The sequence below is a fragment of the Sus scrofa genome, chromosome 5 (genome assembly GCF_054392235.1).
Source record: "Sus scrofa isolate SSC_HxYL_T2T_F1_AM1 chromosome 5, Sscrofa_HxYL_maternal_Yorkshire_Landrace_v2.0, whole genome shotgun sequence".
Classification (NCBI taxonomy): domain Eukaryota; kingdom Metazoa; phylum Chordata; class Mammalia; order Artiodactyla; family Suidae; genus Sus; species Sus scrofa.
In genome coordinates, this window is record NC_139387.1 from 2162946 (window position 1) to 2180307 (window position 17362).

The 17362-nt window shown below is 50.4% G+C and overlaps 1 long non-coding RNA gene across 1 annotated transcript; it reads left to right on the forward strand.

The window, feature by feature from the left end:
- Positions 1 to 2970: 2970 nt before the first annotated feature.
- Positions 2971 to 11886, forward strand: LOC146403069 (uncharacterized). Its single transcript, XR_014804649.1, has 3 exons — positions 2971 to 3314; positions 10979 to 11157; positions 11550 to 11886. It is a non-coding gene; the product is annotated as an uncharacterized LOC146403069 (long non-coding RNA).
- Positions 11887 to 17362: the final 5476 nt, after the last annotated feature.

The following is a 17362-nucleotide window of genomic DNA, read 5'->3' on the forward strand; positions in this document are numbered from 1 at the left end:
AAAATAGCAGGTGTTGAAGATGTAGAAAAATGGAAGCCCTTGTACACCATTGGCGGGAATAGAAAACGGGGCAATGGCATGAGAAGTTCTTGAAAATGTTTAATGCAGAGCCACCCTATGACCCAGAAACAACACTTCTATGTACATACCTGAGAGAAGTGAAAACAGAGGTTTCCACAGAGAATGTGTACCTGCGTGTTGGCAGCAGCATGACTCGTAACAGCCAAAAGGTGGGAAAAACCCAGACGTCCATCAGCGATGACTAGATGAAGAAAGCCTTGGAGTTCCCATCATGGCTCAGCAGGTTAAGAACCTGACTAGTATCCATGAGAATGCGGACTGGGTCCCTGGCCTCGCTTGGCGGGTTAAGGGCCAGGCGTTGCCAGAAGCTGTGGTGTTGGTTGAAGGTACAGCTCAGATCTGGCATGGCTGTGGTGTAGACTGGCAGCTGCAGCTCCAATTGGACCCCTAGCCTGGGAACTTCCATATGCCACAGGCACAACCCTAAAAAGACCAAAAACAAATAGACAAACAAAAAAACCCTTACAAATATACCAAAAAACCACTGAATTTTACCCTTTAAAATGGTGAAGTTTATGGGATGCGAATTAAATCTCAAAAATGTTTAGGCCAGAGGGAAATGCTGGTGAGAGAAGGTGCCTAAGCACACAGAGCAGGCATAAGAGATCTCTCTCCCAGCAGCGGGGGCCGCACGTCCAAAGGCCCTGAGGGGGGTGTCTCTGGTATGTTGCTGTCCCTGGTTCTTGGACTTCGTAGTCCATGGAAACTGATCAGACGCCAGACAGGAAAACCCAGGCAAGGCTGTACGGAGGCCCCTGCTGCAGCAGGGAGGGAGCGAAAACAAGGTTGGTGACGCAAACTATTCCGTTTAGAACGGATGAGTAGCGAGGTCCAGATAGAGCACGGGGAGTTCTCGCCGGTCTCCTGGGATAGAACGTGGTGGAAGACAATACAAAGAGAGAATGCGATGCCAACGCATATATGACTGGGTCACTTTGCTGCACAGCAGAAATGGGCACAATGGCATAAGCCATAAAAACAGGAGTTCCCATCATGGCAGAGTGGAAACAAATCCGACGAGGAACCAGGAGGTTGCAGGTTCCATCCCTGGCCTCCCTCAGTGGGTTAAGGATCCAGCATTGCTGTGAGCTGTGGTGTAGGTTGCAGACGCAGCTTGGATCTGATGTTGTCGTGGCTGTGGTGTAGGTCCCAGCTGCAGCTCTGATGGGACCCCCTACCCTGGGAGCCTCCAGAGGCCACGGGTTCGGCCCTAAAAAGCAAATAAATAAGTAAATAAATAAAAACAAGCAACAACAACAAGGAGCAGGTTCCTTTGCTTGCTGGATGGCTGGGGGTGGGGGCATTGTGAGCTGGTTCCTTACATGGGGTGAGGGTGGGGGCAGGTTCAGGGGTCAGGCCAGAGGGGTGGCTTAGGCGTCTGCCCCCCCCTTTGATGGTGCTGTCTGCAGGGGGCAAGGGCAGTTCCCTGCTGTGGCTCATGGCTCTTCCGAAGTGGCAGTTGGGTTTTTAGTTTTTTGGACTATAATTTGCCCGGCTGCACCTGCAGGCCGCTACTTTCAGTCTTTTTGAGTTTCTTTGTATGTTGCTGCTCGAGGAGATGTTTGTCCAGATGTAGCCCCTGCAGCCACGGTGGCCACTGCAGCAAAGGGCCCCAGATCCCAGGGCCCAGCCTGTTTCAGCACGTTCGAGGAGGAGCTGGGAGCTGTATGGAGAGAAGGGGCCCGGGGAGAGCAGCGAGGAGAAGATGGGGCCCAAAGGCTGCACAAAGCCAGGGAGGGCCTGGCCGCCTCGCAAGATGGGGCTCTGAGCAGCATGGCCTTGGGAGGCCTTGGGGCAGAGGAGCGGCCCAGCATCCAGAAGAGCCAGGGTGCGAGGCAGCTGGCTGAGCCTGGACGAGGGATCCAGAGAGCAGGAGGAAGGGTTTCAGGAATGGAGAGTGGGAGAATCGGGTTGGCCGAGGGGACCGCAGAGCCTCCCCGGGGCTGCGCCGCATCAGGCAACGGTGGTGAAGGACCAGGCGTCAGTCCCCAGGCCCTGGGGCACGAGGGACCACGAGGCCCCTGGCGTCCAGGGAGGAGAAAGGATGAGGGCTCACCAGGCGTGCACGCAGCCATGCAGCTCTCCCTTCATCCCCGGAGGGCACCATGGAAGTGAGCAGGACAGAGAGTGAGAGGACAAGCTGGTGGCAGGCTGGGAGGGCACCGAGGCAGGGGTGCAGGAGTCCGGCTGAGTGCCCAGCATCATCGCGGTTGAATTCTGCAGTGTGGGCTGCAGACGGTCCTGCCCTGCCTGCCCCGGTCAGGGCCCAGCCCGGCTCGAGGACAGGGAGGACCCGGCAGGAGGAGGCGGGCGGGGAGGCGACTGGTGGACATAGGCTTCCTGCAGAGGCACCGTGGGGCCCCAGCTCAGGCTCGCAGTTGCACTTGGTTCTGAGGACAGTGGGATCTCTTCTCTCGGTCAGCAAGGAGCGTGGGACTCACCACCACCTTGATCCTATCATGGTCCAGAAAGAGCGAGTCACCCCATGAGCCTGGCACTGCCCTAGAAGGGGTGTGGCTGGGGAGAGCCATGTCCCGTGGAAGGTGGGGCCCCTGAGCTGGACTTGCGTGGGGCATCTGTCCTCTTGTGGTCCTCGCTGTGGACTGGTCATGAACCCATGTGAAAGCTGTGAGCAGAATAAGGACTGACAGTGTGTTCTCAGAAGGGCTTGTGTGAGCCCCGGGCAGGGGCTTTACATCTGCACCCCCCACCCCCACAGGGCAGGCCCCCAACCCCCGTGTGTGCACTCCATGTACCCAGAGAGTCATCTCTCATTTGGCTGGAAATCCATCACCCAGGTCCTGCTCCGGTGCAGCTTGTCACATCACATTCCTGGCGGCGCAGGTCGAGGGCGGCACAAAATCTTATATAAGAGTCATAATTGGTCAGCACGGGCCTATTTTCAGAAACATCGGATGGCAACTGACTTCAGATGCAGCAGCATGTTGGCAGCAGTTGACTGATTTGAAGGTCAGGATTTAAAGACACATGTCTCCTCAGATTTCAGTGTATGTGAAGCCCTGGATGAGAAAGGGATCTTTCCTCTTTTTTTTTTTTTCCCCTGCATTTGCTTAAGAGTGGTATCCGCCACTTTATCGCAATCTGTGAGCTCCCGGCTTCGCCCTGCAATCTTGCTCCCAGGAAAGACGTCACTGTGACAGAGCGGTCATGGCTGCAAAACAAAACAGAGTCTGGGATTCAATTCCTGCCCCGGAAACTTCCAAATGCCGAAGGTAAGGTCATTAAAAAAAAGCAGGGGGGAGCAAACCCCCCCATCTTTTCATTTTTTTGTTCTGTTCAGGCCCTTGGTAGGTCAGATAAACCCACCCATGTTGGGGAGGAAAGTCTGACTTACTCTCTCCATCAATTCAAACGCTAACCTCTTCCAGAAACACCCTCACAGATGCGGCCAGAAAAATGTTAGACCAGGTACCTGGGCATCCAGACCCAACACATATTTTTTTTTTTTTTTTCTTTTTAGGGCCACACGCATGGCATATGGAAGTTCCCCGGCTAGGGGTGGAATCAGAGCTACAGCTGCCGGCCTACACCACGGCCACAGCCACACAGGATCCAAGCCACATCAGCGACTTACACCACAGCTCATGGCAATGCCGCGAGGCCTGATGGAGGCCAAGGATCGAACCCCCGTCCTCATGGATATTAGTCCGGTTCATTACAGCTGAGCTCACGTGGTCACTGAGATCTCCAACTGGCAAAGAGAGAGTCTGGAGTGAGCCGGCAAGACGCAACTGTTGTGGGAGGGAGGTTGCACCAGCTTCTCCACATTCCACTGGTGCCAGCACTTCGCCCCCACCCCCGCAACTCCAGGAGAGGGGGTGGTGCAGGGAATGGACTCCAGGAGGCAGGACCGGGGAGCCCCCCTGGCGTCTGTCTGCCCCACCTCCTTCTTCCCTCCGTCTCACAGAATCCCGTGTGCCGTGGCCCATGTGCCACCTGCCTTAGACAGACGCGTAAACAGCCAACCTTGGTCAGGCTGCAGGAGCCACGCTCAAACCCCAAGGGAGGAAAACTCGGGCTTGATCTAAACAAGATGACGTAGCCCCCCCTGCACCATCTGTTTCCCCAAATTATCGGACACGCCCTGAGAGGATCTCAACGAGTTCCCAGAATTCTCCCCAGCGTCCATTGTTCAGGATGTTCTATTTGGTTCCACTCAGAGGTAACCTGCGTTTTCACTTGCGGTCAGCCCTGGCCTAGCCTCTGGAGGATGGACTTTGGGATGACAGTGAGTGAGGTTTCCGGCGGGTCCCTGCCGTGCTTAAACAACCTGCGGACGTAAACTTCATTTCACCAGATTTTGTTCTCCAGTCTCCGCGTGTCTGTAATAACAAATCTTCGTATTTGCCACGCTGGGAATAGCTTTTCTCTGTGCGGCTGAATAACACTCCTGAAAGATATAATTTGCACTGGGCAGTCAATTGTGTATGTGGAATTTAATACACGGTAACTCAGACCTTAACAAAAAAGAAAGTGCCAAGTCCATTAGCAGCTTTTATGAAACGGCGCTGGATCCGAAACCCACGAGAGCTGAGAGCCAGTCTCCAGGCACCAGGTGTCTTGTTACTAATTTGCTGTCCCCGTGTCTGAGGTCACCACGTGAACTTCAAGTTTATGTCTAACTAAAAGTCATTTCAGCACAAGGGACTATGTCCAGTCTCTTAGGACAGACTCTGACGGATGATAATATAAGAATGGGAAAGTAAATACATGTGTATGACTGGGTGGCTTTGCTATGCTGTGGAAACTGGCAGAACGCTGTAAATCAACTATACCTTAATAAAAAAAATTTAAAAGCAAAATAACATAAAAAGCCATTCGACCTCTCCGACCCGCCTTTCCCCATCTGTACAGCATGGATTAAATGATACTGACTTCATAGATTTTTTTTTTTCATATCTTGAAATTTTCAATTTCGTGGATTTTATGATCTACAGAAATGTAAGTGTTTTATGGAGTCAAATCTATTTTAATTTTCCCCGTGATCTCTTCATTTCCTCTCTTCCTACAAGGTTCCCTGGCTGCTCTGCGATCAGTTGATTATTTGCACGCGTATTTTATTCATAGATCGGTTCACTTTAGGCACATAGCATTTTTAATGCCTGTGTCCGTTTTGGCTCAGTGTTAAGTGGGGATCCGTTCTTCCAACCAGCCAGTTTCATCGGTGTCTCTTATCGTTTCATCTACCTGCATTAATAGTTTTTTGTTGTAAGGATATTGCTTGACAAACAACCCCTCAAGGTCTTTAAAACAGCAAACACCGATTTCATACTAACAGCTCAGATCGTGACACTTCAGCTCTGGCAGGGGTGAAGTTCAAGGGTGCTCCAGGGCCTGAATCAAAGCATCAGACACTCCCTGAGCTGCGATATTCTCCTGCTGGAGCGGGGGGCCCAAAAGCAATAACGGAAACTTGTCTCAAAAACCTTCGTCGGGAGCTGCCGTGCTGTCATCCCTACCCACATTCCAATGGCCAAGGAAGTCAGAGGGCCAAGTCCAGTATCAGGGATGCAGAGAAGGATCCTCTTCCTGGGCAGGAGAAGGGGCAGAAGGGGAGCGGAGGACAGCCCATACTTTCTGAATAATACTGCCATCCCCAGTTATCCCCAGTTATTCTCATAGTCTGGCATCTGCGTCTCCCTCCTCTCTAGGAAAGGCATCCCCAAAGGGTCACCTCATCAAGCAAGGCTCAGGGCTAGAAAGCCTGGATGTTATCATTATCTTTGCATCAGGTTTGGCTGTAACTCCTCTTGACCTGGGGACCTAGGGATTTTTTTTTTTTAATTATCTGCTTCCCACACAGCCAACAAATAATGATGACCGAAAGACAGGAGGGCTAGCTCCAACACTTGCACTGGAATAGGGAAAATGGCAGGCACCTGGAGACTCTGGTCCAGGGCAACCCTGCAATCCAGGAGGCTGGTGCTGCAAGGTTCTCTATTCCAGGGCAGAGAATGTTTTCATTTGGCCCAAGATCCATTCTGTTGTTCTTGACAGCTCTTGGCTTCTCCCTCAGAAAGTTCCTTCTTTAATTATCTTTCTTCTAGATCACATCATAAGAGGGCCTGGAAGCAATGGTTGATCAGCTTTCTTTATCTTTCTTCCTGCCTTTAGGAATGCAGTCTCAGAGGTCACTTTTCACTTCATAGCTTGTAGGAGGCACTTGGCGCTTACCTGGCGTCTCAGGAAACACACTCTGGGTCTCTTTCACTGGAGCATGGGGAGATATTCCACCACAGACTCACCTGAGGCTCTAGATCTTTCCTTCATCGAGAACGGCTTGGACAGCATCCACGCTGGTACCTGCCGCCTTTGTCCTCACCTTACTCGAGCATCCTATGGGGGTGGGGTAAAGAGAGCAAGAACTTTCTACAAGTAAGGTCTCAGTAGTAGTAACACGAAGATAAGCTCCAACAGAAAAGGATATAAATATGTGTTCTTTGATCTCACAAAAAGAATGAGTGGACATTCCACAGGGAGAAAAAAGTATTGGGAGATTTAGGGCTTAACTACTTCTCTAAACTCTCTAAAATTCGCAGCTCAGTTCTGCTCACTCTTCAAACCCAATGAGTCAATGTGCTTGTATAGTGATTTACATTTTCATGCTTTCATGTTTCTTCAGAAACAAAAGGAATTATTACGAAAGCTTTGGACAATGGGAATCTATGTTGAATGTAAAACAACCAGAAGCAAGAATCGGATTCTAGCTTATCTGTGACTGCTTTCAAATGCTTCCTTTGACACATGAAAGATATTCATGTCTATTCACTTCATAACTTGTTTTGAAAGGAGCAGTATCTTTCAGAAAAGAGCATTTTTTAAAAAGGTTTTGGAATCTTCAAAATGTTTTCCTTTATAACCCATATGCATTTGGATAAAGATGTCCAATCAGGGAGTTCCCGTTGTGGCTCAGTAGCAACAAAACTGACCAGGATCCATGAGGACATGGGTTTGATCCCTGGCCTCACTCAGTGGGTTAAGTATCCAGCATTGCCTAGAAGCTGTGGTGTAGGTTGCCGATGTGGCTCAGATCCACTGTTGCTGTGGCTGTGGTGTAGGCTGGCAGCTGCAACTCTGATTTGACCCCTAGCCCAGGAACTTCCATATGCTATGGGAGTGGCCAGAAAAAGACAAAAAAAAAATGTGCAATGAAAATAAGTAAATGAATATATAAACTGATAGATAAACAATAAAATGCTAGAACCAAAAAGAAAGAATCTGATTTTTTTTTTTTTTGGTCTTTCGGGGGTCACACCTGTGACATACGGAGGTTCCCAGGCTAGAGGTTTAATCAGAGCTACAGCTGCCAGCCTACACCACAGCCAAAGCAACATTGGATCCGACCCACATCTGCGACCCACACCACAGCTCATGGCAACACCGGATCCTTAGCCCACTGAGCAAGGCCAGGGATGGAACCTGCATCTTCAGGGATGATAGTCAGATTCGTTTCCACTGAGCCATGATGGGAACTCCAGAAGGAACCTGAATTGTTGATAAGAAAATAGACATTCTTGGGGGAGAAGTTTAGGATTAGCAGCTACACATCACTATATATAAAATAGATGAACAAGAAGGTCCTACTGTAAAGGACCTATATTCAATATGGTATATTTCTATAATAAACCATAATAGAAAAGAATATAAAAAGCATGATTTTCTTTAGCTTTTTATGAAATATAAGAATATATATTATCACTGCTATTAGGTCTTAAAGGGGAGAAGAAAAGAAAATAGAAGTTCTGATGTCAAAATCAGTTACCTTATAAGCCTGTATTAAATGTTCAGGTATAGGTTAGGGATAGGATTAGGGTTCAGCTAATAAACCAGGAGAGGAGGCCCCAAGGAAACACCTGCTCTTACTTCCAGTCAGGAGCTATGAATTATGTAGGAGCCCTAAGATGCCTAAAGGCTCCTAGGGGGCAGTATCAGGATTATTTTCTGTTTGGAGGGTGCATTTCCCAAGGTGTTGTCTCATCCCCACACCCCTAACTAGGGGACATTATTCTCCATGTTAACTGACAAGTCACTGAAGTTTTGGAGAGTAACTGACTTGCTCACATTCCCCCAAGACTAAAGGAAAGAGAAGCTAAAGCAAGAACTCAGGTGTTCTGACTCCTCCTTCAACAGCTTGCCCCCTGTCCTCTGGTTATTTTGTACTCTCTTTCTACTCTTTGTTATTTTAAATCCATATCTGAGACCATCCATCTATGTATCACCTGTGGGTCTGATTGTATCGTTGGTGTTTTTTCTTGTCCCTCTTACCTGATAGGCCTGCTCATTTTTAAATTGGAGCCAGGTATGTGTGTGGAAATTGTAGAGCTCGTGTATGTCATCTTCCCCCAGAAAACTTTCACTTGGTCCCCTCATAAGCAATAGGAGGAGGGAACACATCAATTCAACCAGGCCATGAGCTGATTTGAGGCTCGGGGGGCGGGGGGGGGGGGTTCAAATGTTTTCTGGCTCAGACAGCCTCTGGTGTGTCTTTGATGGTAAGTCTAGCCTTTCAAGTTTCAGCTGATAGCAGGGGGTGCCTGCCAGGGTATAAACTTCTTGGCGTGTTCTACGCCACCTTTGATTGCCAATGGTGTGTGACCACCCAAATTCTGCCTGGTCTTTCTTCTTCTGTGTGCAGCCACTTAGTATGCGGCAAATGCCTTGGAAAATGGTTGAGAGCCTTAGATCTACTTCTTCACCTCTTTCTCCCTGGGAATTTAGTCCTTCAAACCTGTATCTCTAATGCCGCCATTTTTTTTTTATTCCTATCTTCAAATTTGTAGATGGAAGAAGGATCTGTGACCACTGCTTGGTTGTAGCTGGAAGGGGACTTCCTCTTTGCCAAGGTTTCTGTGATACAAAAATGAGGACAGTGAAAGTGCTTTTATCCTGAGTATATCGTAAGGTAGATGTCCAATAACATGACCAAAACAGGGCGCAAATTATAAGAAATTACTTCAGTGATGATTACGTCTATTCATTTTTAATGACAGTATTTCAACATCAAAACGTCAGATTAAATTTTACTGGTAATAATTGAGCTCCGCCTAGACAGCAAATATTGGGGTTTTTTTCCAGTCCACTTGATAGTTGCATTTCTCATGGTGATTTTTAGCACATTGACATTTTGATCGATGCACAGTTACTTGTAAATTCGGTACATATAATGGTAATAATAATGGTAATTAGAACACAACAATAACAACTAATGTGCATCAATCAATGAACCTGTGTAAAGTACGGTTCTAATTTTTTTTTTTTTTTTGTCTTTTTGTCTTTTGTTGTTGTTGTTGTTGTTGCTATTTCTTGGGCCGCTCCCGCGGCATATGGAGGTTCCCAGGCTAGGGGTCCAATCGGAGCTGTAGCCACCGGCCTACGCCAGAGCCACAGCAACGCGGGATCCGAGCCGCGTCTGCAACCTACACCACAGCTCACGGCAACGCCGGATCGTTAACCCACTGAGCAAGGGCAGGGACCGAACCCGCAACCTCATGGTTCCTAGTCGGATTTGTTAACCACTGCGCCACGACGGGAACTCCTCTAATTATTTTATATCAATTATTTCATTTCCTCTCCACAGCAAACCGAATGTATAGACACTCTTGTTGTCCCCACTTCACACAGAAAGAAGGTGGAGGGCAGAGACGTGAAGAGCCACCCTTGAAGTGGATATAAGTATCCATTTGCTTTGCTATACACCAGAAACTAGCACAACATTGTAAGTCAACTATATTCCAATAGGGAGTTCCTGCTGTGGTGCAGCAGAAATGAATCCAATTAGTATCCATGAGGATGCGGGTTTGAACCCTGGCCTCACTCGGTGGGTTAAGGATCCAGTGTTACTGTGAGCTGTGGTGTAGGCTGCAGATGTGGCTTGGATCTGGCATTGCTGTGGCTATGGTGTAGACCAGCAGCTACAGCTCCGATTGGACCCAGGGATCCCTCCTAAGCCTTGTGCACCTATTGTGTGCAAAACACACAAGATTCTTCTGGTATTTTTCCTCCTTTCACCTTGAGATTTTCTGTGGAAATGCATGTTTGTAGATGGTGATAGAAAGACAGATGGATGGAAAAGGATCAATCTGTATTTGTTTTTTTTGTCTCTTTCTTTCTTTCTTTTTTTTTTTTTTTTTTTTTTTTTGGTCTTTTTAGGGCTGCTCCTGAAGCATATGGAGGTTCCCAGGCTAGGGTCGATCTGTATGTGTACTTTGAAGCAAACTCAGCCCTATAAATCAATGATTTTAAATTTCTCTGTAAGTGTGCAATATACTAATACATGATAAAATTAACAGAAGGAACTCACCCTGACGCACAGTGGGTTAAGTAAAAATATATACATATAAAAATAACAGAGGAAGAGTTCCTGTTGTGGCTCAGCAGTGACAAAACCAACTAGTATCTGAGAGGATGTGGGTTCGAACCCTGGCCCCAATCAGTGGGTTAAGGATCCGACATTATCACAAGCTGCGGTTTAGGTTGCAGACGCGCCTTGGATCCTGCAGCAGCTGCAGCTCCAATTCGACCCCTAGACTGGGAACTTCGACATGCCAAAGATGCAGCCCTAAAAAGACAAAAAAACAAAACAAAAAAACAGAAGAGAAAAATCACAGTGGTTTGCTTTAGTATATCAGATTAGTCCCATAAATCCTCTGTGGCTGTTAGAACTGTGTTTTGGTAAAATGCAAAAAAAAAAAAAAAAAAAAAAAAAAACTGTACAGTAATTATTTACTAAATGTTCGATGTGCACGGCCTAAAATACAGCCATTTCTTAACAAAAATATATAATTTTTAGAGATTTCAAATCTTTTTGGTTCAAACACAACCAGGAAAATTTCTTACTTTTTTTTTTTTTTTTCGCTCTTTCACTTTACATTCCAAGAGTGCGGAGGCCTGCCTGTTTCTGCACAAGTACGGAGAATTCGAGAGGCCTTCTGAAGAGTAATGGTGTATTCCCATCCATTTTAGATGAGCGTTTTAGAGTCATGAATATATCATCTTGCCGCATCTTGAGTCAGGAAATATAAATCTGGATGAGGATGCCATTCAAATGTGTAAGATGTAAGTGAACGTCACACAAATTAAAAATTTAAGTTAAATTTAAAAAAAAATTAAGTTAAACTTTCCCCAATGTAAGCAAGCATTTGTTTAAGTGTTTGCAATGGTTTCAATAATAATAATTACTTATTCCCAAATGGCTTTGTATATCCTGAAGCCCCATCAGACGGGCTAGGAATGCCCACTTTTGACTTCACCCACGTCCAAGGGCTGCCCACAGCTGGCACAGAAAAATCACCATGGTCCTAGGACACACCAGCCTAGGAAAAGCCTGCTGTGGGAATTTACCTGCGCAATGATTCAGGCTGAAAAAAAATATTTTCTCTGAGCAAATAAGAAAGAAACGTATAATAAATATATCAACGTCAGTGATTTTTTTTTCAACTTTTTTTGAGGGTCAGAAAAAGGCAAGGGAAGCGTCCAGAGGTTCTCCACACATTTCACCGGCCATTGCTTCATCCTTGTAGACACACCAGCTCCGTGAAGACCCGCTGCCTGTGGAAAGGGGGTTTCTAGGCGCCCTCCTCTGCTCATCCCCGCAGACGGGGTGTCATGCCGATCGCGAGGACGAAGCGCCCCCGGATGACTGTGCGCATCCACGCCAGCACCCAGGCACGCGGACTACTTCCCAGCAGAAAGCCCCACCTACGCTTGTAATACCAGGTCCCTCGCTTTCGCTTTCTCTATTACCCCAAGATTCTGCTTTGAAGCCCAATAAGATAATGGAATCATAGGAACGAAGACTAGGAGTCCTTTCATGAGTGCTTAGTGCAAATGAAACATTGCTTTTATTTAAAAAAATGTTTAATTAGAGTATGGTTGATCTACAGCACGGTGCCAATTACTGCTGTACAGCAAAGTGATTTTGTTATCCGTATATACGCATCCTCTTTCTGTATTCTTTTCGGGGATGGTCTAGCCTAGGAGATTAGAAATAGTTCCCTGCGCGCTGTGTGGGAGGACCGCGTGGCTTCTCCATTCTAAATGTAGTCGTTTGCATCTACTGACCCCAAACCCCCCGTCCATCCCACCCCCCCCCTCCCCCTTGGCCTCCACACGTCTGTTCCCTGCATCTGTGAGTCTGTTTCTGTGCTTTGTCATCAAGACGGGAATGGGCTGAAATACCATGGCATAGCCAGCAGCGTTATATTTGTATTTTGACATCTCAAGGCCAGTAGTCTACTTCCTTGATCACTTTTAAATCTATTTTAAGTCCTTAATGATGCAAGTATATGTATCCCCTAGGTGACAGCGAAAAATTATCACCAAGTACCCAGTGCGTCCCCCCAGGCTTGCACTGTTGTAAGGGCTGCGTGTATGGTGATGGTTTGTCCTACATCAACCTGGGGGGGGGGGCTGCGGGGCCCAGATGTTTGGTTGGACACGCGTCTAGGTGAGCGTGTGAAGGTATTTTTCAGGTGCGATCACTGTCTGTAATCAGCAGACTTTAAGTTAAGAAGATTTGCCCTCCATAAGGTGGGCCTCATCTAAGCAGTTGAAGGCTTTCACGCGAAGACTGAGGTTTCCCAAAGGAGAAGGAATTCCTTCCCTGGACTGAACGTAGAACCGGCCTGAGTGTCCAGCCTGCCTCATAGGTCTCAAGCCTCCAGCCCTGCTGTGGCAGGGGCCAATTCCATCAAACCAATCTCTCTTTCGTGTGTGCACACACACGCATGCATGTATGTATATGTTTACTTACACATGCCACTGGTTCTGTTGCCCTGGGGGGCCCTGAGGAGCACACGCACATAACTCATCCGCCCTTCAGAAGAGCCCTGCCATGGTAAGCAGGCCTTGGTGGGCTCAGGTCCTGCCGTCTAGAGGCTCACAGTACAGACAGTGGGAGTTAAATGCCCAACAGTACACTGGAGGAGACACCCCACGATGGGTTGCCAGGGGGCTCCCCATGAGACAGGCAGACAAACCCCGGTGTTGAGGGGCAGGAGCCACTGCCAGGCCCTTGCTGGAGTGGACGAGATCCAGGCAGGGCAGAGGTGGGCGGGGCAGCTGGCACCAGGCCCTGCAGGACAGGACAGGGGCACAGATTTGAAGGGCAGGGGCTCCAGGGTGGCCAGCCCAGGGTCCCACCCTGTGCTGCGTGAAACACCCGGCCCCTCAGGCGGCTTCCGCTCCCCCACGAGGCGGTGGGGACAGTCCTCACGCCTTCTGTGGACACAGATGAGCTTTTTCCCTGTAAGTCACACGAGCTGTGCTGAGGAATAGATGGGGAAAGGGCTGGAACGTGTTTGTCACCAGAAGCCACCCAGCGGCCCAGCTGTGGGCCTGGGCTGCGCGGTCCCACTTCCCCTGCCCGGCCCGAAAACCGGGTCAATACCCACCCTGCCTCCCGCCTGGCTGGGCAAGGGCAGGAGTGCACACCCTGGAGATGCCTTTGTGATCAAGCAGGTGTGTGTGTGTGTCTGTGTGTGTGTCTGTGTGTGACGGTGGGTGTGGGTGTGTGATTGTGTGTGTGTGTGTGTCTGTGTGTGTGTGTGAAAGTTACTTTCTGAGATTCACGGCTTCCAAATGCAGGTGCTGCTAGGGAAGAGTTTTAAATCCATATAAATCACAATTAATGGGGATGGAGAGAAGCAAGACACATTTATTTTAGTTTTCTTTAAAAGCCGTTGCAATAAGTAAGCCTCCAGATGATTAAGCTCGGAGGGAGGAGGGGGAAGAAAGCAGGCCTGTCTCCCGGGCCTGGGTGTTGACTGAATCGCAGTCAGCAGGGCAGGAAATGAAGAGACACCTGTAAATTCCTGGGAGCCCCCTTGCTTCTGTGACACAGGTGCGGGCAGGGGAGACCTCTTAGGCCGTATGTGCCCTCACATGTACGCGCGTGCACTCACATCCTCCCCAACCCGGGTGGGGTGGGCTGAGGCCCCCGGGGCTCCCTGCAATCCGGCGGGAGCTTGATAAGACGAAGCAGCCACTGTGGACGACCTTGAAAAGTGTCCCCGGGCCCAGCCCCACCTCTCTCAGGGACAGGATGGCTCGGCCATCCGCCCAGGCCACCCTGCCGCCAGGCTGGTCGCACAGAGCAGGCCAGCGAGGAATGATGGGCTGGGGTTCACACGTCCAGGATGGGATGCGAAGGGGAGGCCAGGAGGCAGGAGGTGGGGAGGGTGGCAGTAGCGGGCAGCAGTTTGCTCTGGACAGGGCAGAGCCGAGGGGGCAGACGGCAGTGGGAGGCCCCAAGGTCCCTGTACAGAGATGGCCCGTCACTTCCCAGGGCCTCAGTCCCTAGAATTTGGAGATAAACACATTCCGCGTGTCACATGTCATGACATGCACGGCTCCCAGAGCACCCCAGTGGCCGCCTCCACACAGCATGGCCCTCGGACCAGCACCTGCGGCTCCAGTGGGACAGGGTTAGAGATGCAGCGTCTCAGGGCCTCCCTGGCCTGGCGCCCAGGGGGTCCGTAAGCCCCGGGGTGGGAGAAGGGCAGCTCCATATGTTTGTCACAAATGTGACTTTTGCCGCTCACAGAGAGAGCTCACGCATGCTTGCCACCCTGACAAACCCGCAGCCCCCAGGACAGGGGACTGGCTCCCCTCCGCCTCCACCAGCGTGCCCTCTCAGTCTGCCTGAGGCCCTGCTGCTTCGGCCGTCCACTGGGCATCACCCACCCTCCTGGACAGGGGTTAAACAGCACCCGTGTCCTGCCACCATCCCCATCATGACAGGTCAGAGCTCAGACGTGAGAGACGGAATGGATGCAAACGCTCATGGCCTCACCCGAGGGTCTGTGTCCACCTGGGACCAGCTCCAGCGCCTGGAAGGCCCTCGCCCTGGATGCAGGCGACAGGATGGGGAAATCAAAGGACCACATGGAGAGGCCAGGCCCACACACCTCCTTGCCTGCCCCCACCGCCTCCAGCTGGTAAAACCCCCTGGTCACCTCCTGCCCGGGGACCACAGGTACCCTGCCCCAGCCCGGAAAGCAGTGTGGGGAGAAGAAAAGGGAGGCCAGCAAATCACAGGCTTTCCCCTGAGTGATGGCCTCTCTTGCTCTGGTCGAGGGGCGAGTGGCCCGTGGGAGCTGCTTCTGGCGGTCAGAGCAGAGGGGCGGGGGCCCTTTAAGAGCATCGGCAACTGTAGAAACTTGCAGCAGAGCTTCTTCGGAAAGCAAGGAACCCACAATGGAGAGATGCTGCAGCTTCGATCTAGTGTCCCCTGAGAGGCCACCAGCTGCAGGACGTCTTTGTCCAGCCTGCCTAAGGAGATAACATTGAATCTCACAGAACAATACGAGGGCAGGGGGAGCATGAGCCCGGGGAGCTCAGGGTTTCCAGGACAGCAAAGCCACTGAGGTACCGCAAGAGAGCAGGGGGATAACGCACCCGCTCAAGCAGCCTCCAAGGGGAAGGACAGACTTTTTCTGTTCTTTCTGTTCTTTTCTTGCCTTTTTTTTTTTTTTTTGTATTTTTAGGCCCGCACCTGTGGCATATGGAGGTTCCCAGGCTAAGGGTCCCATCGGAGCTACAGCTGCTGGCCTCCACCACAGCCACAGCCACACCAGATCCCAGCCGCATCTGTGACCTACACCACAGCTTAAGGCAACGCCAGATCCTCAACCCACTGAGCAAGGCCAGGGATCGAACCTGCGTCGTCATGGAAACTAGTTGGGTGTGTTACCTCTGAGCCACGACGGGAACGCCAGGACAGACCATTTTGAACAACGACCCCGCTCCACACCCAGGATGTTTAAACCCGGCAACACTGGGATGCAGACCAGACCCGCGAGCTCTGGCTACTTTGTAACCGTGGGGCCGTGGGGGCCGTGGGGGCTGTGGGGGCGAAGGACAGGATGGAGGCATCCTCTCACCCCATCGCGGTGCTCACAGCAGCCAGGAGCCCAGACCCCGAGCCTACACTCAGTCTCTCAGAAAAGCCCCACTTCGCCAGCACCGACAGGGCACACACGGAATCGCGCGACACGGACGGGCACTGTGATTGCACGGAGACTTTGAGCCAGCGGGAAGCGTGACACAGACACACACGGACCAGCACCACGAAGGGAGGCTTTCCCTCCCAGGACCCAAGGTCAGGGGCCCCCACCCTGCATCCAGATCTGCAGAGACGTGGTCCATGGCACATCCCAGCCCTGCTCTCCTTCTCTGGCTGGGAGAGGGCCCCTCACAAGCTCAAAAGTGGACGTTCCTTCGGAGAAAACTGTTGGAAGTCGGTGTTTCTGCCACATGACTGCCAGGAGGAGAGACAGTCACCCCAGGGCTGGACAGGAGGACAGATGGAAGTCACCCTGGGGGCCAGATGGAGAGAGTTCTCCGTGGGACGTCCACGCCAGTGCCCAGGAATTATTGACCAAGACAGAGACAGATGCAGACACAGAGACAGAGACAGAGACAGACGCAGAGCAGAGGCAGAGTTCTGGCTGATGTGGAAAAGAACAGCCTAATTGCTTTGCCAGCAAACAGGGCCCCAGGGGATGCTTCTCTCAAAACTGTGTCCCAACCCCAGGGCGGGGGGGTGGGGTTGGTGAGGAGTCTTAAAGCTCAGCAGTGGTTCAAGGTCAAGGAGGCTGATAAGGATCCAGATGGATGAAGGGCCTACATTCCTTCAACCTGGCCTCAGGGGGCCTCCTGATGAGCTTCTGTGGTTCTTCATTATCAACCTGTAACCTCTCTGGAATGAAGAGTGGTTTCAACAAGTTAACATCTTCCATTTGTTGGGGTTTTAGTTCTGCAGAAGCGCTCAAACATATTGTCAAGTGTATTCCTTGAGGGAGAACCAGGACCCTGCCCCAAAGCTGCACCATTGTTTCTTGATGGCTCCCCCCTGGTCTCCGCACCCCTCCCTTCTCTGATTCCGAGCTGTTTGAATCTACCCTTTAGAACTCAGGGAAGGTCATGGATGCTGAAGGATGCCTATTTCCTAAAAACAAGGAACTGGGTGTGGGGGAGGAGGAGAGCTCTGAGCTAAACGCACTCTTGGATAACTCACCCCATCTGTGCATCTGAGCTTCTGGAAAGAAGTAGGAATCTGAGAACCTTCTCACTCATAAGAGTAACCCTTGCGTAGCGAAATGAGAAGAGTGCCATTGTCGGTATCGTGCAAATCAGATGCATTGTCTTCCTACGCCCTCTTACCAGCCTTGCAGATAGATGTCACCCCCACACTCGCCAATGAAAGAGGAGCTCAGAAAGTAACTCATCAAGATCACAGAGCTGGTAAATGAGGAGCGAG